This window comes from Papio anubis, chromosome 2 (assembly GCF_008728515.1).
Source record: "Papio anubis isolate 15944 chromosome 2, Panubis1.0, whole genome shotgun sequence".
Lineage (NCBI taxonomy): Eukaryota > Metazoa > Chordata > Mammalia > Primates > Cercopithecidae > Papio > Papio anubis.
Window position 1 is genome coordinate 34,223,807 of NC_044977.1, and position 24,514 is coordinate 34,248,320.

General features: G+C 36.4%; 1 protein-coding gene and 1 long non-coding RNA gene across 37 annotated transcripts in view; one reads left to right on the forward strand and one right to left on the reverse strand.

Annotated features, from left to right (window-relative positions):
- Window positions 1–15,517, forward strand: part of LOC103881845 — a 51,817-nt gene extending 36,300 nt beyond the window's left edge. Inside the window, exons 1-3 of one of the 2 annotated variants that reach the window (XR_004181619.1) lie at window positions 7,009–7,281; window positions 10,227–10,407; window positions 15,403–15,517. This is a non-coding gene — a long non-coding RNA (uncharacterized LOC103881845). Of the gene's footprint in view, window positions 1–7,008; window positions 7,282–10,226; window positions 11,681–15,402 lie in introns of those variants that run through there. The other variant, XR_004181616.1, reaches the window with a different exon arrangement.
- The window catches only part of ZBTB20 (zinc finger and BTB domain containing 20), an 816,756-nt gene that overhangs the window by 209,480 nt on the left and 582,762 nt on the right, over window positions 1–24,514 (reverse strand). The window lies entirely within an intron of this gene.

A 24,514-nucleotide genomic window follows, 5' to 3' on the forward strand; every position in this document is an offset into this window, starting at 1 on the left:
ACCAAAACAGCATGGTACTGGTACCAAAACAGATACATAGACCAATGGAACAGAAAGAGGCCTCCAAAATAATGCCACACATCTACAACCATCTGATCTTTGACAAACCTGACAAAAACAAGAAATGGGGAAAGAATTCTCTATTTAATAAATGGTGTTGGGAAAACTGGCTAGCCATATGCAGAAAACGAAACTGGACCCCTTCCTTACACCTTATACAAAAATTAACTCGAGATGGATTGAAGACCTAAATGTAAGACCTAAAACCATAAAAACCCTGTAAGAAAATCAAGGCAATACCATTCAGGACATAGGCATGGGCAAAGACTTCATGACTAAAACACCAAAAGCAATGGCAACAAAAACCCGAAATAGACAAATGGGATCTAATTAAACTAAAGAGCTTCTGCACAGCAAAAGAAACTATCATCAGAGTGAACAGGCAACCTACAGAATGGGAGAAAATTTTTGCAATCTACTCATCTGGCAAAGGGCTAATATCCAGAATCTACAAGGAATTTAAACAAATTTACAAGAAACAAACAACCCCATCAAAAAGTGGATGAAGGATATGAACAGAAACTTCTCAAAAGAAGATATTTATGTGGTCAACACACATATGAAAAAAAGCTCATCATCACTGGTCATTAGAGAAATGCAAATCAAAATCACAATGAGATACCGTCTCACACCAGTTAGAATGGCTGTCATTAAAAAGTCAGGAAACAACAGTTGCTGGAGAGGATGTGGAGAAATAGGAACACTTTCACACTGTTGGTGGGAGTGTAAATTAGTTCAACCATTCTGGGAGAGAGCGTGGTGATTCCTCAAGGATCTAGAACCAAAAATGCCATTTGACCCAGCAATCCCATTACTAGGTATATACCCAAAGGATTAGAAATCATTCTGTTATAAAGACACATGCACATGCATGTTTACTGCAGCACTATTCACAATGGCAAAGACTTGGAACCAACCCATATGCCCATCAATGATAGACTGGATAAAGAAAATGTGGCATATATACACCATGGAATACTATGCAGCCATTAAAAAAGGATGAGTTTATTTCCTTTGCAGGGACATGGATGAAGCTGGAAACCATCATTCTCAGTAAACTAACATAGGAACAGGAAACCAAACATCGCATGTTCTCACTTATAAGTGAGAGTTGAACAATAAGAACTCATGGACACAGGGAGGAGAATGTCACACACTGGGGCCTTTCGGGGGCTGAGGGGCTAGGGGAGGGATAGCATTAGGAGAAATACCTAATGTAGATGACGGGTTGATATGTGCAGCAAACCACCATGGCACATGTACACCTATATAATAAACCTGTACATTCTGCATATATATCCCAGAACTTAAAGTATAATAGTAATTTAAAGAAATGACCCTAATGGCTAAACCTATAGAAACTCTAGCTAGGCCTGTGGCTTCTATTCTTTCATGGGTATAATTACAAAGGCTCAAATTTATTTTAAGTGTTACATTTTTCATTGACATTGAAATGAGACTCTCTTCTTGTCTAATTAGCTGCTTTGATTTCTTTGCCCTAAAAATCATTCTTCAATGTTTTCCACAATTCTCCTACCTTTAACTTACTATATAGTATCTGTGGTCCTTTTTCTTTCCCCAGTGTGATATATTTATCATCTATTACTCAAACCTCCTCTTTTGCTTTCTCCCTTTGCACCACCAGCTCTAACATCTTAAATTTTCATTTGACATACTGCTTACCTAAATTATTTCATGTGTGTTCCCATCCATGGAAATTCATTTTTGTGTGACATAAATCCCTACCCTATTCTATTTCACAGTAATAAAACTTTATACTGAATTGCCAGAGAGATAGGTAACCAACCACGCAGTTTAAATTAAGTGCAAGATACACATGTTTGAATATTCTGCTCTCTGTCTAAGATGTGTAGAGACAGGTCCTGTTTGTGTCTGAGCATTCTGTCATCTTATTCAAACTGTTGGAGTTAAATCACCTAAGAACTGTTTTCTCACTTTGATTCAAAAGTAACTTCTATGCAAAAAAGCACAGTTATGAAATAATATGTGCATTAAAAAATCTCATAAATAATGATTAGAGTTGCATTCAGTCTGTGAAAGGAGTAGCTCCATGACTTGAGTACATGCCAATGAGATTAGAACTCATCCAGGGCTGGCATTCTCATTGATTGTTGTCCCTCTGTACCTTCAATGGTTTTCAGTCCTTGTCCAAGTTAACCTTTGCTAGTTGTTGTAGCCATGGTAAATATCCTGTTTATTGGATTTTATTAGCATTTTAAATTTTGACATTTGGAAAAGCACAATCCTCCTTCTTTTTCATCCTGTCATTTTTAATGTATAAGTGTCCAGGCTCCTTCCAATTTTAAGTTTCTCTTTCCTAGCTTTAGAAGATTATAATTTTGGAAAGTCACAATTATTCTGCTAGTTGGTGGCCAGAACATATCAATTGCATGTAACAAAATTTTAGTCAGATGTGTCATTCATACATTTTAAGTCTCATAGTTTACTTCTTTCATAATTATTTGACATTTTTGGTGAAATGAGTTTAGTTCTGAATCATGCATTTTGTTATGTCGATTCTCCACTATTTTTGGTGATACAATAGTAATAATGTGAGACATTTGTATAGCAGTGTAAAGTTTTTAAAGTGCCTTCACATACACAGCTCTTATTTGCTTCTCGGTATACCTTACGACATAAGCAATGAGGTGTTATACTCATTTTACAGATAAAGAAACACAGGAACAGAGTATTACTTTGGATCACACATGGTAACTCTCAAGGACAGAATGAGCTCCTGTACTAGTATTCTTTCCATTGCATCATATCATTACTAATGTTTACTTACACCTACATACTTACTGCTTTTCAAATATCCAGATGTCATCCCATCTACTGTACTAGTCTATTATCACTCGTGTCATACTCTGTTTTTATCTCTTTACTAAGGTTATACTCATCCTTCCAGTTCCCCACTGCCCTCACTAGATTCTGAGCTGCTTGAGAAAAATGATTCATCCATCTTTGTATCTCTAGACCCAAGTAAGATCCCACAACATTTTTGCCAAGTGTCTCTTGTGCTATAAATGTTCATCTTCTCTTAGTTGTAAATTGCTTTCAACCCATGGTTTTTTTTTTTTTTTTTTCTTTAAACTTTTATTTTAAGTTCAGGGGTATAAGTGCAGGCTTGTTATATAGGTAAACTTGTGTCATGGGGGTTGTACAGATTATTTTAACAATGAAGTTATTAGTTATTTTTCCTGATTCTCTCCCTCTTCCCATCCTCCATGCTCCAAAAGGCCCCAGTTTGTATTGTCCCCCTCTATGTGTCCATGTGTTCTCATCATTTAGCTCCCACTTACAAGTGAGAACATGCGGTATTTGGTTTTCTGTGGTTTTCTTTGGTTGCTGTGTTAGTTTGCAAAGGATAATATTACCACTGACCCCACAGAAATACAAACAACCATCAGAGAATATTATCAACACCTCTGTGCACATAAACTAGAAAATCAACCCATAATTTTTAAGTTTATATTGTAAATATTAGTATTATCTGAGAGGAAGGCATTACTTCCATAAGTAGAAGGGTGGAAAAATAAGGAGAGTGAGTGATTTATTTGAGAGTATCTGGTTTGTTAGTGAAAGAGGTATGAAACAAACCCTGGGCTCCTCCTACCTAGGCTACATCTGCAACACCAAAGTCCAATGTACTGGAACCAAACAGACTGGCTCTTGTGGCTGTGTAAGCAGCATGGACAGTATTCCCCTATCCCCAGTGCAGGCTACAATTGCTTAAAAGAACTGTGGCATACCGGACATTTTGTTCCATTCTAATTTATCTGTGTTCCTGTAGCCATGTCTCCACTTCTAAACGCTAATCACTTCTCTAGGTGAGCTTAAGTACCTAATTATTAAGAGCCCTCCAAATTTCTAGTGTCATCTTCAATATAGTTAGTGTCCTTTCTGTCCCATTTGCCCCCTGTGCTTGGCACTGAATCAGTATAGCAAATATCCCTAATGAAGATCATGGTACAGGGTTAAATTTACAAATTAAGCAATTCCTTTAGTTTTTATGTCAATTCCTTTTATCCTTGTATCCCCACCCTCCATTTGCTTAAAATTCATCCCACTGAGAAGCTAAAAAAACAATGCTACTATGACGATTTAAAGAGAAATACTGAACCCTCTGACTTTTTCCTGAGATTCTTGTTACCTGTAAACGCTTGCATATAGGATCAGATTACCTAGGCTTCCAGGGAACAGTAGGACCATACATTAGCAGATTTAATATTAATCTCTAGAATCCCAGATTTACTTCTTGTCCAGGTTAAATGCCCTTTTGATTATTTTAGCAAAAAATAATACAAAAAATTGATTACAACCATTAATGGAGGCTTAAAATATTAACTCCAATAGCTTTAACCCAGTATCTATAATTAAATGCAAAAAATCTAAGTTAATGCAATGTTCAGGTTGAGCTGCTAATTGCACAAAAGTCATGAAATTTAAAATTAAGGTTTCTAGCGCTACTCTCTGTCATTTCCACAACATTCCTCCAGTGGTTTTCTACAAGATATGTTTCATTTAAATGTGTGTGTTATAGAGTTCCCCGGAAAGAACATAAAGCACAATAGATCAGGATTCAACTTGTGGATGCCTAGTTTTACATAATCAATATTACTGGAAAAGTGTGATTCTTTTTTAAACTACAATGCCCTATTTGAGTGATTATCATATTCCTGTTTACAAATTTGCCCATTTCCTCTATAAATCCTTGAATCTTCACTTCTGATTACACACTAGCCATCCCTTGGAGAAGGAAAGAGCATTTATGTAAGAAACAAACCAAACAACCTGTGGACTGTGATAGTACCTACAGACCTTTTCTTCAACATATGACAAAGCATATTCACGTGGGATTAATGCTGAAAGAGTAACTCAGAATATTTCGGTTTATGGGCGCATCTAGCAGAACAAGTAAAGGTGAATAGGGATTGGAATCCTATTAATGCTATTGACTAGCTAAGGAAACTTTCATCAAATTATTAAACCTCTCTGAATCTTATTATCAGAGTAAGAATACCTGCTTGTAGGACTATTATGAAGAATTAGTGAAGTAATATATGTAACACATGCTCTGTAAACTTTCTTGGCGTTTATAGTAATAGATCAACTATTACTATTAAAGAATGAATAATCATAATTTAATGATCATCTGGATGTCTACAGGTATTTTGGAAATGTGAAACAATGATAATTTAAAATTCACTTTATTGAAAGATACCTAGAATTATTTTTTTCGCAATAGTTTCCTTAAGGTAGGTATTTGTTTATAGCCTACTATGGAATGCCCAGATAACATTTAATACATGATGCACTGAGCTGCATCAGCTAACTCTGAAGGCAGGTGAGTTAAATGAATTCTTGGATATTGGGCTGCCATGCCCAATATTTTCTTCAAATTTTATGAAACATTTGTGTCTAAATAGAAAATGTGCTTGAGAAATTCTAGCCCAACATGCAATTTAAAGAGAAAGTTATAAATCATAAATATAAGAGCTTAGAGCTAAAGTGCCACCTCAACCATAACTATAATAAAAACTCCTAAGTGCATTCTGGCAGGAATAAATAAAAAATGGCAAAGCCTGTTGTGGACGGTGCAGAGCCCCGGAAGGTAACCAAGTGAGTAAACAGCTAAGGCAGGATTATCCTCATTTGGGAGGAATCCATTCCAGACAGGAATTAAAGAGGAGGGGCTGGGGAAGGGAGAATGGAGGTTGTGGGAGAAACCGTTTTTGCATTTGAAAGCAGCTAAGTTACCTTGTGGAATGAAAAGGAAATTTGTTTTTTCCTCTCAACAGTAATCTCATTTGAGGTCTAACAGACTGGTACACAAAAGATACATGTGTTCTACCTACTTGGTTTTTCTCCTCTGGCAGTGAGGTACACAAGAAGGGTTCAGGTGAATCAGAGCCATTCCGAATAACATAGCCAATTTCCTTTCCAAAGGTTTAAATACCTATTCTTTAATAGCTTTCTTCAATAACTTATTGCACTGTTCCTGGCACATTCGCAACCAAAATTTGTTCCCGGGAGTACTACAATACAATGCAGCACATGGGTTTAAATGAAAGCTGGAAAGATCTATACTGAAACTATGAATAACAATTACTGAAAGCAAAAAAATCTCATACACATATAATATCCAGAAAAACATACAGTTGTCCCTTGGTATCCGCGAGGGATTGGTTCCAGGATCCCACTGCAGATACTAAGACTTGTAGATGCTCAAGTCCCTCTTATAAAGTGGCACAGTATTTACATATAACCTATGCACATCCTTCCCTTATACTTCTCGCCATCTTTAGGTTACCTATAATATTTAATACAATAAACGCTAGGTAAATAGTTGTTATAGGGTATTTTTAATTTGTCTTTTTTTGGTGTATTGTTACTTTTTATTGTTTTTTTCCCCAAATATTTTTGATGTGTGGTTGATTAAATCTACAAATGTAGAACCCATAGATATTGAGGGCTGACTGTATAATAATTTCTGAGTCCTTTTGTCTCTCCCTATGTTAAATCAATGGTGTAGATGAGATTTCTTTGAACAGAGGGGAGCAGCTGGACCAATAAGCTGCGTTATCACTTAGAGTTGTCAGGACTATATCAACTGATTCAAGCCTTAGCCCCCATCTCTGACTTCCTGTGATATGCACCAAGTTGCCTTTCTTCCTGGTACTTCTGTTTCTTAACAACAACTAGTAAATTGACTATAAAACCCTTGGCTAATATAAACTCTATTAGAAAATTGGCTGCTTCCAGCATGAGCCAAGGACTCTAGTTTTCTATACTCAAAGATTTATATTTCTCAAGTTTCTTAACAACACCAGCTGTATTTATTACAATACAGTTTATACGTTTAAAATCAAGCAAAAAGTTAAGATTTTAATGGTCATAAAAATGAAGAAGGCATTGGCTATTTTCTGAGTAGTGAAAAAGTTCTCTTTTATAATAGCTTAACTCAAGAACTTTCAAAGTCTTTTTCTTCAAAGATTTTTCAAACGAAAATTACCTTTGAGAGTAAGCATGAAAAAATCTCAGGAAGTAGGTAAGTATTGTTAATTTAAATGCCTCCCTTTTCACTCCAGGAAACATTAAACCAAATGACAAAGTACAGATGATTTATTCCACAACTATTCATTGAGCACCTACTATTCTCTGGCACTGTGGTAGGCAGTGAACAACTCTGCTTTAACGGTGAGAACAACATTCTTATCTCCTGTAACCCTTAAGGAAAGACTAGCTGTAGTTAGACTTACTAGATTTGGTCATAAAGATAAATTAAATATAAAGCAGTAACCATTTCAGTTTAATTATATTAGAGAAATTTTGAAACAATAGCTTATTTAAATCATTTAAGTATTTGTTTACAAATTTTTACCTTCTTTCTAAAATGCCAAGAATTGCTAACCATGAAATTATGAAAAGAAATCAATAAAAAATACAATGATTTGAAGAACAAATCTATTTAATATAAAAAGGCACATAACCTAACACCAATAAAATTACCTGTAGTACTCTTAAAAACTAGATTTCTTTTTTCTTTCTCTCTTTTTTTTTTTTTTTTTGAGAGAAGGTCTCACTCTGTTGCCCAGGCTGGAGTGCAGTGGCATCATCTGGGGTCACTGCAGCCTCTGCTTCCTGAGCCCAAGCGATCATCCTACATCAGCCTCCCGAGTAGCTGGAACTACAGGCATATGCCACCACTCCTGCCTAATTTTTGTATTTTTTTTGTGGAGATGGGATTTTCCCATGTTAACCAGGGTGGTCTCAAACTCCTGAGCTCAAGCAATCCACCTGCCTTGGCCTCCCGAAGTGCTGGAATTACAGGTGTGCACCACAACAAATGGTCCAAAAACTAGGTATTCAAATGTATGGGGGTATCTCTCAACTATGTCAAAAATCCTATGAGTCATTCATTCAGTCTGTATTTAATACCAAAACATGGAAGATAGTATCTCTAGGAACTAATTTTACTCCAACAATAAATCTAGAAGAATGAGTACCTATTTCATGTGGTTATCATGAAAAAACTCTGTCAGAAAACTAAAATGAAATGGCTCATGGAGTTGATGTATATATGAAAATATAAGAATTCTGCTCACACCTCTTCTTTCTTCCTGGGTGTATTATCCATGAGCATCATCTCTGTATACGAAGGAGGGAAAATCTGCTTTGGATATATATGCTTCTGGGTAGTCTAATTAAAAAGGAATATGAACTCTTTTATTTCTGAATGCTTCTAAATACCACAGAAGAATAATTTATGGAGTTCTGTATATGACTAAAAGAGCTGCTAGTACTTTTAGAGTATTCATTCTTTCTTTTTTCCTTCTTCAGGGTGATCTGGAAATTGCCTTTCCCAGGACTTTCTGTCTCTCATATAAACTACCATCTGTACACCACCTTTTAGGTTGCAAAATGCTTTCACATGTATTGTGTAATTTAGTTAGAAGGCAGCAGGGTGCGAGGATCAAGAACACTGGCTTTAATACCAGAGATATCAGTGTTTACCAAAGCTACTTACTAGTGGTACACCATTGTGTGAGCCACCTGATCACTTTAAGCAACAACTTTCTCATTTGTAAATTAGGGATAACAATATCCACCTTGCAATAAGGTAGAGATTAGCAATAGGGTAGTTAAGGTGTTATTATGATTAATAACCCATAGTAGGGACACCAAGGACTTCTCAATAGTCTGTTTCTCTTCATCAGGCTGGAGGAGGGGGTCTTCACAGTTACTTATGAGTACATATTACAAGCTTCTAGTTAAAGTAATGGCCTCTTCAAATCTTAGATCTGAACCATCTTCATAAAACAGTTCTTTAATTCATGGCCAAAAACAGCCTTTCCATATACTCTCAGAGACAGAGTTCTTTTGGAGCAAGACATAAAGTTTAATTCTAAGTCTTTTTTTAACCCTGAAACTATTTTCCCTGAAGCAATCCATGTGCTGCCATCAGATTTTATTAGGTGGGCTAAAATAGAGTCAGAAGGAAATTTCTTTACATAATAGCTGTCCCTACAGACACTTGAGACAGTCAGTTTAAAAATTCTTTTTAATGAAGAATTCTCGAGATCCATAAGTACAGGAAAAAATTTGATGGTCTTTCTCCCTTACTGATTCATTGATAATTCTCAAACACTGGGCTGGCACAACTAGAGTAAATCGGTACATCTTACACAGTGGAAAGTGGTGGGTGTAGATGTTTTTGGAGCCAGTCAGTCTCTGGCAGCGGATTGAGTCACACTTGTGCTTTGTTGCCCATTTACATCTTCAGAAAGCAGCCTGGGTGGGCATGCTTATCAAATGTGTTCATTTAAGGATAAACCCATTTGAATATTATAACAACATTTGGCAAACTTCCTCTACCGAATGGTGGACCTGGCCCGCTGCCTCGGAAAACTATTGCCTGGCCAGGCAACATAGGTCCTTTGACTTTCTTTACATGGTAGAACACATCTGAGACCTTCCAATCAAATACCCAGGAGGAGTCCTGAGTGCTTTACCTGTTCTTCAAGCATTCTGAAGCTCCTAGTCTGGACTAGTGGGTTATGGATATATGGATATGCAGTGAGTCCTTCCTTTTGCAACATACACCTGTTTTTTTTTTTTTTTTTTTTTTAATCCAGACTGGAGAATTCAAATGCCTTGTTAATATCTAGTGGTCACCTATGGCATGAAGAAGTCAGCAAACATTTACTGAAAAAGTTGTATGTGGAGAATTCTGTATCATAATTAAGGAGATGCCCTCCACTCCCTGAAGATGTTTATAATTCTTGCTGGGAATAAGGGAAAAACAAAACCTATACAGGCAAAACTGCACAGCACTTATAGACCAACACAAAAGTGTGTACACACAGTGTACAAAGACTTAAGCATAACAAATAGGGTTAAAAAAGAATTTGGAAGAAAGTAATGGATATATATTTTCCAAGGTGAGAGAGATGAATACCATAGAATGAAGAAAGCATAAACAAAGGCATGGAAATGGGAAGTGGAAAGCCCACCGACTTGGCTAACATAGAGAAAGCAGAGCAGTAGAGTGAGGGGTAACTACCGGGGCATGGGGCTGCATGAGGAACCAGTTCGTAAAGATTACCAATGCTAAGCCAAAGCTCTTGTTCATTCCATTCCAGGAAAACAGAAGTTGATGGAGACCTTGGAGCTGGAAAAGAAGAGGAGGCCAAGAAGGATAACCAGTAGTAGAGTGGCTTTACAGCCAGATGAGGAATATGAATTCTAGTCTTCAGGTAGAAAAGCAGCAGTATAAAATCCAAGGCCAAGAAATGAGACATAGAAAATTATGTGTGGGAGCAGGTATCCTAGATGGTTAAAAAAATTGTTTTGTGAAGATAGTCTGAAGGAAGGGTGGCCTATTCCAGTGGTTCAGGAAGGAGATAAGGGGCCACTTGGTTCACTGTGAGCGCTTGAAAATAAATAAAAGAAAGGGGCCGAATGAAGAGACATTATTGGGTGAGAACTGGCAGAGTTTAGTGACTGACTGACTGGTAATGAAGGGCAAACGAAGAAAAGACTTAAAAATGATCCTAGTGCTGGGGCCTCAGGAAAGGGTCCCATGGACAGTAATTGAAAAAGAAAACTGGTCGGTTGTAGAGCATCCAAATGATTAGGGGTTGTATGCATGTGAATGCATGTGTGTTACTATAGGCACAAGGATTTAGGGGTAATACCTCCTTTGCCCTAATGTTACATAACAGCTTACAATTTTCTTTCATCTGAAATCTTCATTTCAATTTTTATTAAGTGCCTACTAGGTATAAAGTTTACAATAAGACTATGTGCAAGGTTTACAATAATGAAACATAAAAAAGTTCTATAACTGAACAGAAACTAGTTTAAACTTTACTGCAACATTTTACTTAAAGAGTATATTTTCATTTTTATATTAATTTTCTATTATTTGTAATTCTTAGGCCACTGACATAACAGTGCTTTCATTAGTGCTAGATATGCCACCTTGACACAATTTAAAAATCAATAATTTTTCTTAGTGTACTTGGATATCTTCTTTTTCCTAAACAGTGGTTATGCATTTGGATGAAGCCAGTGAATAAGATGGCTTTTGGTTAAATTTCTACTCAGATCAGTCTGGATAGAAGGCCATGTGGTTCTCTGTAAGGCACACATGTGCATGTGCATGTGCATGTGCATATTCTCTGCCTCACTCAGATTAGCCTTATGGCCATGGTATCAGAACTGCAAATAGTTATATTGTGGATTCTCTCTTGTTTGTCAGTGAGAGGAGAAAGGAAAAGTCACACTTATTTTGAACAAAGCACCATGTAGACATCCAACTGAAGTGGGCTCTGTTCATCCTCAATTCAGGTGTGATGAAAACCTGCAGGGAGTTGACCTTCAGTACTGACCTTTTACATTATCTCATTTCTCTCATGTAACTTCTGTCTAACGATCTCAAGATACCTAAGAGATCAATTAGTCTCAGAATTAAGTTCATCTACAGGTGCGCCAAAAGGATATCGAGTTTTAAAACCATGACTGTAATATTTCTTTTGTTTGTTTTTCTTTTTCTTTTCTTTTTTTTTTTTTTGAGACAGAGTCTCACTGTGTCGCCCAGGCTGGAATGCAGTGGCGTGATCTCAGCTCACTGCAACCTCTGCCTCCTGGGTTCAAGTGATTCTTATGCCTCAGTTTCCCAAGTAGCTGTGATTACAGGTGTGCATCAACATGCCCAGCTAATTTTTGTATTTTTATAGAGATGGGGTTTCACCATATTGGCCAGGCTGGTCTCAGATGCCTGGCTTCAAGTGATCCACCTGTCTTGGCCTCCTAAAGTGCTGGGATTATATGTGTGAGCCACTATACTTGGCCTATGACTGGACTATTTCTTAACATTAATATAAAGCAAAGGTTGCAAAAACAATGGATGTAGGAAGTTCATTCCTTCATATTATTAAGAACTGAAAACCTACATTGAAGAAAACTAGTCATGAATAAGAAAATAACTTCTTCACAGTGGTTAAAGAAAAAAGGTACTGAAAGAAGTAAACAAACATATGAAAGCCTCTTAATATACTAAGGTATTACTATATTTATTTCTGACCTTTGGCTACTGGGAAAATGTGAAAGATGACAATTCTATAGCTATTCTATATAACGCCAGATACTCTTCTTATTCCAGGAAACAAAATCCTTTTATGACATTTCACTAAATATGTAATCAAAGAGTATTTTATGTGCTCATTTCAGACAGCCTCATTCACTTGTCCTTATAACTTTAAATGAGTTATTAAGCAGACCACCTTGTGTATTATTTATGATAAAATACTTTCTTTAAGATGGATTCAGTGTTAATTTTGTACTATATGACTTAGTAGAGTGGGATAATTACATATAACACTTCTTCTATCAGCCCTGTGTTTCTGTGTTCTTTACTAAGATATTATCAAAGTAATAGCAAAATCCTGTTAAATGTTCAATGTATATCTTTACTGCTCATTTTTTTTCAGCATGATAATATTACTGGTACCACAGTGACTCTTCATATCTTGAATCTATGCAGTACAATTCATTCTCTACTAGCATCATTTTCTTTCTGTAAACAGAAATTTGGCTTTAACACAACAATTTCCACCAAACTATACAAGTGCTAATGATGTCCAATTTAGGACATAAACAGTTTACTACTGTCCTTCTTTGAGCCTCTCTCTTTTTTCATTTCTCTAATCATCACACTAAGGATTTTTTTCTAGAAAGCTATGGGCAGAGTTGATTTCACAATGGGTTACGAGTTGACTTTTTTTTTTTTTAAACTGATGGTGTTAATAAACGTTTGGTGACTCTATCCGTTAAGAGGTATACCTTGTACCTGACATTTTTCTTGCTTGAGCAACTGGCCCCAACTAACTCATTTTTAATATTTTGCTTTTCTGTTTCCTCAATTTTCCTTCCATAAAATATTTTTTCTACTTCTATATAACTTCTTTTTTCTTTTTTTGAGACGGAGTCTCACTCTGTCGCCCAGGCTGGAGTGCAGTGGTGTGATCTCGGCTCACTGCAAGCTCCACCTCTCAGGTTCACACCATTCTCCTGCCTCAGCTTCCCAGGTAGCTGGGACTACAGGCGCCCGCCACCATGCCCAGCTAATTTTTTTGTTTTTTTAGTAGAGACGGGGTTTCACTGTGTTAGCCAGGATGGTCTCGATCTCCTGACCTTGTGATCCACCTGCCTTGGCCTCCCAAAGTGCTGGGATTACAGGCGTGAGCCACCGTGCCCAGTCTATAACTTCTTTCTTTATTTTTTCTTCCCTTATCAAATTCCATCTCATTTTTCTTATGCAATTAAAATATGTCCTCAGTACATTTTGGGTCAGCAGTCCATCATATTTACATCACTTTTTCCATAGTTTGGATGGTGATGTGCATAGAGTACATACACTAGCCAAACTGATCCACATTCACTGCGGATAGGCTGAAGTCCAAATTGCAAGTTGATTTGTAAACAGCTTTGAGTAAGTCTGATGCCAGACAATATTTTAATTCTTCAGTGATATTTCCTCTTTACTTATGAAGGAAGCCTTGAAAATGCAAGTTAATAAGTGCATTGTTTTAACTCTGTAAATGATGCTTTTTGGGGGGTTGTCTTTAAAGATTCTCATTTATTTTTTATAAAGAAAGTTATAATTTCTTATTTTCTGGTTCCATTCTTGATCTCTTTATTTTCTTTTAGTTTATGGATTTGCTCTACTTTTAAAAACTCATAACTTATGAGTTATTTTACACATCCCAAGATACAGTTTGTTTGTTTTTTGAGACAGGGTCTTACTCTGTCACCCACACTGGAGTGCAGTGGCGCAATCTCTGCTCACTGCAACCTCTGCCTCCTGGGTTCAAGCGATTCTTGTGCCTCAGCCTCCTGGGTAGCTGCGATTACAGGTATGCGCCACCATGCCCATCTAATTTTTGTATTTTCAGTAGAGACGGGGTTTTGCCATGTTGGCCAGGCTGGTCTCGAACTCCTGGCCACATGGGATCGGCCCAGCTCAGCCTCCCAAAGTGCTGGAATTACACACTACAACTGGCCAAAATAAATTTTTTTAAAGAGGATACTGAGCATCTGAAACAAGGGGGGTTTGTAGACTCACAACAATTAAAAATTATTTCGATTGTCTTTCTCATTTTGAATATAGTCTATATATTCATTTATCAGTCTATCATTCTGTAAGTAGTATGAAAAATTCTGGAAAAAAAATTCCTGTTCACAATAAAAGAGATTCAATTTGTATAACGATATTTACTGTGTACCTACTGTGTCCTGTCCTAAGACACAGTATTAAAGTTCTTTCACTTAAACAGTTCATACCTAGCAGAGGGATTAGACAAATTTATAGACAATTATGCAAATTAAGTAATAAGCGTTATAAAAGAAGTACACAAAAGTTTATTGTGGGTGGGTGGTATATAGGAGAAGTCAATGATTTTCCTTGCATGGGAGAGGTAAAGAGAAGTAACCAAGAAGGGCCTCATAAAGGTAGAGGCATTTGGGATGAGCCTTTGAGGACAGATAATATTTGATATATGGAAATGAAGATAGAGATATACATAAACAACAAAGTGAAGAAAAGAATGATAGATTGGAAGTGGGCCATTCAGGAAAAAAATGCTTTTCTTTGGAAACCATGGATAATATTTCAGCTTCTATTCTTATAAATTAGTCTTGGCAAAGTTGCCACTTATCATATGCTCAATATGAAGTATTTTCCTTGCCTATAAGAAACATTACTTTTGAAATCAGAAAGGATGTGAGTAGAGGTGAAACAGAGAGTAGATGTGTCCCAATTGTGCCCCAGATGTCTTTTGTAAACTTCTCAGTATGGTTTCCAAAGAAATAAAGCTCACAGAACTTTTACTAAGAACACTTACATGTCTATAAATAAATGGAAACTCATCTTCAGCTAAAAATATAGTGGCGGCTCACGTCTATAATCCCAGCACTCTGGGAAGCCAATGTGGGAGGATCACTTGAGGCCAGGAGTGTGAGATCAGCCCGGACAGCATAGTAAGACTCCTTCTCTACAAAATATTATTTAAAAATATTATCTGGGCATGGTGGCTTATGTCTGTTGTCCCAGCTACTCAGGGGGTGAGGTGAGAGGATCATTTAAACCCAGAAGGTGGAGGCTGCAGTGAACCATGATTTGTCACTGCACTCCAGCCTGGGTGACGGAGACCCTGTCTCTAAACAAAACCAAACAAAACTTGGAAATTCTAGATATCCAGGTATTTCTTCACTATCACATAGCTTAACTGTATTTCCTTATTATTTTGTCTCTAGCTGAAGTTCTCTGGAATGGTCATGAAAAGAGAAGACATCAAAGATTAGGAAATATACCCCAAAAAGATCACAAAATCAAGGACAGTGACACCTTTTTGAGCTTTTTACTTGACTCTTCCTGGGTTTTTTTTTTTTTTTTTTTTTTTTTTTTTACTTCCGTTTGTCATTCACTAATCAGTTCTCCTTTAGAACCATTAAAATAATAGAAAAGTTACAGAAACTTGGTAAAATGTTTCTCTGGCCTATTTCCAAACCACCCAAAATTAATGGGAAATGGTTAAAGTCAAAAAAGCTTTTTCTCTGACATGGATTTCTAAACAATATAATTATGGTTCACTCCATGGTTATGAGCTTTGGGAGCTCCCACAAAAAAGTCTTTGCTGCAGATGTGGCCACTGGCTGCTATACCAGGCAATTTGATTCATGTTTGTTGTTGTTAAAAAATACATAAAACTCTCTTATGTTGGATTAAGAGGCTTTTAAGAGGAAGCTAGACACAAAGGCCAGGTCTCTCTCTATTTGCTCATTCATGACAAAGGTAGAAGCTTCAAATTTGTGATACATGTGAAGAATGTGTCTGTTACTTTGTGTTACATTTTTGCCTTCAGAATTACTGTTTTCAATCATTCTATTTTATATAAATGCACAAAAAATAAGTCCAAGCTAAACTAGTGATGCTGGGTCACTCCAAGAAGTATCCTCAATATAGCTTCACAAATTTACCCTTTTCTCTCCAAATCCACATTTATTTCTTGAGACAGTTATATGATGTTTTACCAAGAAAGCAACTGGGAGCAATGCCTTATGTTTAACTGGGCTTTTAGATTTGAGAAGCAATCCAATCCAAGACTTCCACAGCAATTGTATATTAGTGACATATAAGGACCTTAAGAACTCCACCATTTTATACTCTATATAAATGTATGATGTGGTACATAAATACTTCATGAGCATAGTAGCTCTGTTTATACCAATTTCTAGCAATGTATATTAAGCAATTTTGTAGAAAAAATATAATAATTGAAAGTATAATTTAGCTTCCACTCCCCAAACACTTAGCCTCTTCATACCATCCTCCTTCAAGCATTTCTTTGGTCCTTGGAAAATCAGTGAAAAATCTGAAACACTGGGATTTTGTGTTTGATTATATGTACTTTTACTACAAGTATACTGGGCTTTCCTTTTCTGATGCTATAGAGATGAACTATAGCTTTCCCAACTCAATCTTATTATTAGCCAGGTCCAGTTTATATTAGTTAAAATGAACATCATAAATTTACAGTATAACTTAGCTGGTACATTCCTTCTATTGTACTTTGAAAATGTGCCATCCAGGACTGAAATGACTCAAACATAATCAGATTTTATTTCTAGAGAAGTAAAGTCTACACTTCTATAATTCTGTGAACCCATCAGCAATTAACTTTGTCCCGGTAGAATTAATATAGTGTTCAAGTTCAGGATTGAGTAGATGAGAAGAGGAAGGAACAATGAAACTCATTCACTCCCATGCTAGGTTCTGCAGAATAGCTTCCATATTCCCATAATGTGATATTTATCTTCCTTATTATAGCACATTTAAAATCAGTAACCTAAAAATCTCCTACATAAAGGTTTGCCTCTTCCCCCTTAAAAATGTACAGATGAGCTTGTGATAAAGAGATGACGTCTCCTGCCAAACTGTAATATCAGATAGACCAGTTACCAGGCAAAGTACTGAAGAAGCAGTCAAAACTTCATATACCTATCTATCCTTGTCAGCCTCACGTATTCATAGATAGGGTCACAGCTTGTCCCTTTATCCTTTTTGGTTAGAAAGTCTTTCCAGATGAAGTCATCATTTTCATTACTCTGTTTCTTCCTCTCTCACTAGAGTGTCTTTCTAAAGGCAACAAAGGACCACTTCAGTGAAATATTGAAGGCAGGGGAGGCCTGAAAAATGATTAAAAGAAACAAAGCTTTCCCATAGCACGTGTCCTTTTCTTTGTAAGGAGATGAGGTAATATATAATCTTCCCATGTTACTACCACAAGGGCAATCTGTGGGAGGGAGAGATGGATTTCTGGGAGTGAAATCCAACTGCATAGCAAGGGCTATTTTCAGAAGGGCTCATCTTCAATATCCTCATTTCAGAATTGGTCTCTTTGCTCAGAGCAATACCTTGGGCAACACTGAGAACTCCCATCTCTAAGGTAAGAACAAAAGTTATTTCCTCACTGACGGAATATCTGATGAAGAAAAAGGAAGACAAAAAACAATAAATTATTCTTATAAAAGCTGATGCATATGAATAAATGTCAAATCCTTCTACTGTTTCTCATGTGGCTTGTACACAAGACTTCTATTTGATCTTTGGCTCTGCAGTTTCTACCACTAGATGACCCACATGTGTAATCTGGATAGGCAGCTAGTTTGCTTACATATAAATTAAACAGCCTCAAGTTTCAGCAGACCTCTGTATCTTTTTAATATCCCCCAAACTGCTTCAAGTAGGAACAGTTACAAAGAATCTTACCAAAGGACATGGAATTCACACTTGCCAAAGAAATCACTGCACGTGTAAATTAGAAACTAATCATCACTTCCTCTCTGGTTACAGTGGCAGCTTTGCCTTATAGTTTATGTTGAAATATACATTTTTATGAAATATTTCCCACTGTAGTCAGCATCAATTTAGGAGTATCAAACACTGATTCCCAGTTCCGGCACACCAGAAAACTAGAGACAGAGAAGTGCAGACAAAGGGAATTGACAAAGGCCTGGACTTTTCTTATACTTGAAGATGCTAATTGTGTTTGTAAATTTCTGGTTAAAAACCTGACTATTATCAGATCTGCCACTGCAAGGCTATTCCTCAATTTCTTCATCATATATTTTTCCCTAAAGTCTCTCAGAGAAGTAAAGGGCTTATAGAGATGAAAATGAACTTGACAATCACTTTGCAACTCAAACTGATCTTGATTCTTTTCGTCACTTTTTAATTCATTGCAGATGGTGTAAATGGGATGTTTACTGGCTGGCAGGTAATGAGTCTTGTTGTAGATAATAGTGATGGACAGAATCTCATGCCTGTTGACATCCCAGCATCTCAGCAGCTATATATGGTTATCATCCATTGCTTTGAAGCACATATAATATTGTGGCAGGATGCACAATATTTCCCCCATAGAAACGACGGTTGGTACACCTGAATCTCACTAGTTCACATATGATTTGTCCTGATTCCATCCTCACTGTCCACATGAGTAGACATTCTAAGATGTGATCTAATGGAAAATGTAATCTGTTTAAACATCCAAACACTCCTCTTCCAAGGTACCACCATTTATCACAACTGTCAGTGCCTCTGTGGAAGAGTAATGACCCTCGGGCATGGGATAATGCTCCATAGGGGCCTTATGAATGCCACTGCCAGGTATAGAAATTGATCGGTTTTCAGTGGGGATGGTATGTGCATCATGAAAGAGCTGCTCTTACTCACTAAATTACAAGTGGCTGTTTACCCCTTATACAACAAAATCTAGGTTAGGAAGTCACAGACCCTGCTGTCTTTAATTGTCCCAAACATGTGAGTACTAGATTTGGACCTGCCTTTAAAATGGACTTAAGCAGCTTGAAACTGGAAATTGGATCAGAGTCATTCAAAAATACATTGAGAGATAACATAGGTATTGTTACCTTCCACTTTTTTGCCTTTTTAAAAATCCTCTCTATCAATGGAAGATAACAACATCCCACCATCCACCATTAGCGATTAAAAAGTAAACAGAGTAGGCATGCCAGTGAAAAGTTAACTATTTGTTTCCTTCTTATAAGCTTCCCTTCATCCAGAAGAAAATCTGGATCTGGATCTGTTCATATATTGTTTCTACAAAGCAGAACAAAGATGAACAGTTATGTGGTATGAACTCATGATTTTCAAGTACCTCCCAATGGGTCTATTTCCTCATTGATGATTTCCTTGAAGTCCTCCCTACCTTCCCAATCTCATCTATATTTTCTATCAAATTGCCTTAGAAAATAGGATCACTTGCACTCTACAAACTGTTTACATCTCAGTAAATGCTCTATCGCTATGAAAGTTTCATCTAAAACATATCTGCTCCTCAGTGCTCAGACATCCTGAAGATAACCTTCAGGATGTAGCATCCATATGAAGTCACAAAATACCAGCTGATCTTCCTGTGGAAATTGTTTTCCAACCTATATGAATTGAATGGCTCAACTAAATAAATGAAGAAAATAAAATCTTTTACTCACAGTGATTCATTCCATATTAAGAAAATATACTAAGTAATGAATGGCCCCTATGAAATCGTAACAGTTATGAGCATCTTTTCTACTTGAGAGATCTCTGTTCCCCTGGCAGTTGAGTTATGCCCAACTTAACTATAATTTTGGTATTCACAATGTTGTGATTATTTGTATCTCCGAAGATGGGACTTAGACACTTTCCTGAGAAGAGAAACTTACAATTAGATACACCTTAATAATTAATAAAATTAATGAGATAATGAAATTGGAAGCTCTCAGTATACTGCTGAGGATGAAGGAATCTTTTTGACAATTTGGAATGTTCTAGAAGACAATAAAAAAGATCAGATTGTGAACTGAGCAAAACGACCTTTGATGTGAAGTGTCAGCTAGAAATGTCAATCCAATTCAAGACTGCATACAAAGGGACATTGTGTCTTTGAGCTGAGAGGTATTAAGTTACCTGATTATCTTCTCTGGAAGAATGCATTATGGTTTAGACACTTTTATTACCTGAATGATGTAGACAAATTAGGGAAGATTAACAACCAGTTTTATTAGGAAGTAGCAGATGAGCTGGTGTGAATGGTACTGGTTGTTATGAGTTCTGTATTCTCTTTTCAGCTTTGATATGCTCTCATGTGGGAATAGTCATCCTTGAAATTTAGATAGGATAATTTATATTCTTTTCTCCAGAGAAAAGACACTTTGGGAATGAAAGGGAGGGGAAGTGTTTAAAACAGCACAAGGACCTGGGGTAACAGAAGGGTCAGAAATTCTATTATAGAATTTTTCAACTCCGATTTAAAAAAAATACAATCAACAATAACCAGTTGTTAAACCTTTATTTGAATAAGCTCAGTACATTTAGTATTTGCAGTATGTTTTTCATATATCATATATAGTACCTAATTGTTTTTGGTACACAGAATAAGGCTATTCCATGATACTATATTATAATGTTCATGTTTCCCTGGAAAAATAATTTGCAAGGTCATTCTAGGAACTCTGATTATGAAATTCAACATCACTTTAAGTCAGTTACCCTGAACTCTAATGCAGTTTCTTGTCTCTTCATACTTACCCTGGAGCTATAACCTATAGTCTTACAGAAATGCCCTTTTGGAAAAGGCTCCCATTCCTTGCCTTCTGAATGACTGTCTAAATATATTTTCATCTGTAATTGCATACTACACCAAATTTGCATTATATATGAATGCCATTGAGAAATGATTAAGATAATTGTTTAGTTTATTAGTGAAAATAAGTGGTACACAAGCTAAAATAAAGTTTTATTTTTACACATGGCATTATTCCTAGTTGTATTTATTACGATTTACCATTTACTAAAGTATTTCAATTGGTTGACAAGGAATAATAGCACTAACCTTCCTTCAAGAAATACTGGTGACTCACTACAGCCCTAATATTAATACATTCCCTCAGACTTAATCTTTTAATTCTATTGGGAAACACCTATAAACACAACATAATTTTTTCCTTTTCTGATGTTCATTCAAATTACATTACCTATTTCCACCATTCAGTGTAGTAATTTCTGGGAACTACCTTGAGGGGTGGATGGTGGTAAAGAAGCAGGACATTTAAACCTATATTAAAAAGGGACAGAAGAAGATTTTAGGTCACCTGTGATCTTAGGCAGCTTTCAGGAAACAGAGGAAGCACATTCGTGATGAACCTTAGTAAAACTGGCCCATATTCCCAATAATTCCCTTACCTATTAAGATTCCTGGTTGCTAAGGGCTTCATCAGTTACTTCAACAATCCTCTCTCCCCGCTAATAACAGTACCTCATTTGCGAACCATACTGGACTGTATCACAATTCCTTCTCCCCTTTCAGAAAGAACACTTTTAGGCCCCTAAATAGTCCTATAAATGGCCAAAGACATAGGACATGCTATACCTCATGAATCAGTTTCTGTCCTCTTGGCTGTTCAACAAAAGACATTGCAAATTCTCCATGAGGCAATGTATTACACTGCCATGAGATTACTTTCTGTCTTCAGCTTTGGACATTTCTTAACTATTAACTGGGATTACTTCCTTTTTGCTCCTCTACAATCCATTCTCTATACAGAAACTATAGTGATTTCTTTCAATGTGACATTAGATTCTACTACGTAAATCACCAGTGGCTGCTTACTGTAACTAGAACAAAATTCAAACTTCTCACTCTGCAGTCTATATAGTCTGGTTCCTGATTCCTTGTCTGAACACATCGCCAATATACTTTTCCTAATTCACTGACCTGTCATAATTCACGTGCCTAGCTCACTTGAGCCTCAAGGCCTTTGAAGCTGCTATTCCAATTTGCCTGAAATGATTTTCCTTCACATCTTCATATGGCTAGTTTCTAACATCATTCAGGTCTCAACCAAATGCCATCTCCTTACATGCCATCTGTATGAGGTTTTACTTTTATTTTCTTCATTTCATTCTTCATTGTGTGTTAGTAAGTTTACATATTTATTAACTATCTCCCCTAACTAGAATGTTCTGGAAGGAAGGAGGGCTTAATGAGTTCTGATCACTACTATATTTCCAGTGTCTGGAATAGTAGGTGTTCAACAAATACTTGCTGAATGAATGAATAAATTAATGACCCAACAGTAAATAAATAAATAGCAAACAAGGCCAATATCAATGCTCTTTATTACAGTAGTTATTTAAATGTACCTCAAAATACTGTAAAAATAAATATGTGCTTTCCCTGAATATTAGGATTAAAAGTACTCATTTTACTAATTAAAAGCTAGGACCTCAATTTACATTAATGACTGGTCCAAGATCATATGGTAAATATGTATTGCATAATTCTGGTCTCAAATCTTGTCAGCCCAGTCAGTCCTGCAGTGATTTTCTTAGAACAGAATTGTGAACCAGGGATAATTAATTTGAGGTCCCCTGATAGGCTTGAGGGGGTTTGTGAATCCTTTGAAAAGGTATTGCATGTTCTTTTGGGAAGAGGGTCCATAGCTTTCATCATATTATCAATGGAAGCCATAGACTAAAAGAGGCTGAGAATCTCTTTAAGCAATACCATTCTCAAACAAATAATTCTGAATCCTCCCTAGGTAGATTGGAAGGCTGCTGGCTTCAACGTTTTCTGTTAGAGAAGGAACACCTGTGAAAAACCTATCACTGGCTGACTAGACATATTCTCCTTTCCAGCACCAACTCTGGGGCATAGCAGGCCTCACAGGCTGGCTAACCCTTCTCAGAGTTCATGGGAAAAAGATGTCTGGTTCAATGAAGATGAGAAGGGAAGTATCATTCTAATCATGTGGAAAGCTCACTGTGCTCTTAGTTTGTGTTTGTAGCATTCTTAGCTTAATTTCAGGGATGTTACTGTAGCTGTGAAGATTAGATAATGATAAGAAAACCAATTCTTAGGCACCAGACAGACAATATGAAAAAAATACATAATTCTAAATGTAGGTCAAATTTTATATTTATCAGCATTGATGTAGTGTTGTGGTCTGTTCTTAAATTTGTTTTTGTTTTATGAAAAACAATGAATGCAATAATCTTCTAATACAGTGATTAAGAAACAGGGTATATTTTTCCACATACTATCAAAGCAGAGTAAAGAGTGAATTTTGCCATGGGAAATACTATATTGCTATAGTAAGTAAGAATATTAAGTTTACCAAGTTTTTCTAGACTGAAGACTTAACACTAAATAAGGCACATTTTCCCTGTTAAGTTTCTCTTGAGTCTGTTACTTTTCAGTAGATGATGATGATGATGATGATGATGATGATGACAGCAACAGCAGCTAACATTTTTTGCTTATTATGTACCAGGTACTGCTCTAAGTGCTTTACATGTATTACTTCACTTAATCCTCCCAGCAACTATGTCCATGAATTAGGTATTATTATTATTTATTCTTAGAGATCAGGAAAGTAAGATGAGGAGTTATTTAACTTGGTAATGAGGGATAAAACCAAGATTCATATCCCACCTGTCTGATGCCATGCCCAAGTCTTTCACCACTATGCTTTCCTGTCTCCCTCTGTGGTAGTGCAGGGATACTCTGGAGATGTAACATATCTTAATTAAAAATACTTTATTGCTGAAAAGTGCTCACCAGCCTCTGAGCTTTCAAGATTACCATCTGAGTGATAATCTTTCTGCTGGTGGAGGGTCTCGCTTTGATGTTCATGGCTTCTGACTGATCAGGGTGGCTGTGGTAATTTCTTAAAATAAGAGAACAATGAAGTTTGCCACATGATTGACTCTTCTTTTCACAAATGATTTCTCTGTAGCATGTGATGCTGTTTGATAGCATTTTACCTACAGTAGAACTTCTTTCAAAATTGGAGTCAATCCTCTCAAACTCTGCCATTGCATTATCAATTGAGTTTATAAAACATTCTAAATATTTTGGTCTTCATTTCAAAAACATTCACAGAATCTTTACCAGGAGTAGATTCCATCTCAAGAAACTCACTGCTTTGCTCATCCATAAGAAACTACTCTTTACCTGTTCAAGTTTGATAATGAAAGTACAACAATTCAGTTATGTCTTCAGGCTTCACTTCTAATTCTAGTTCTCTTGTTATTTTCATCACACTATGTACAGTTACTTCTACTGAAGTCTTAAGTGCCTGAAATTCATCCACGAGGGTTGGAATCAACTTCTTCCAAATGCCTGTTAATATTTATATTTTGACCTTGTCCCATGAATCACAAATTTCTTTATGACATCTAGAATGGGGTGGATACGTTCCAGAAGGTTTTCAATTTACTTTGCCTACATCGATGACAGAAATCACTATCTATGGTAGCTATAGCCTTATGAAATTTATTTCTTAAATATAAGACTTGTAA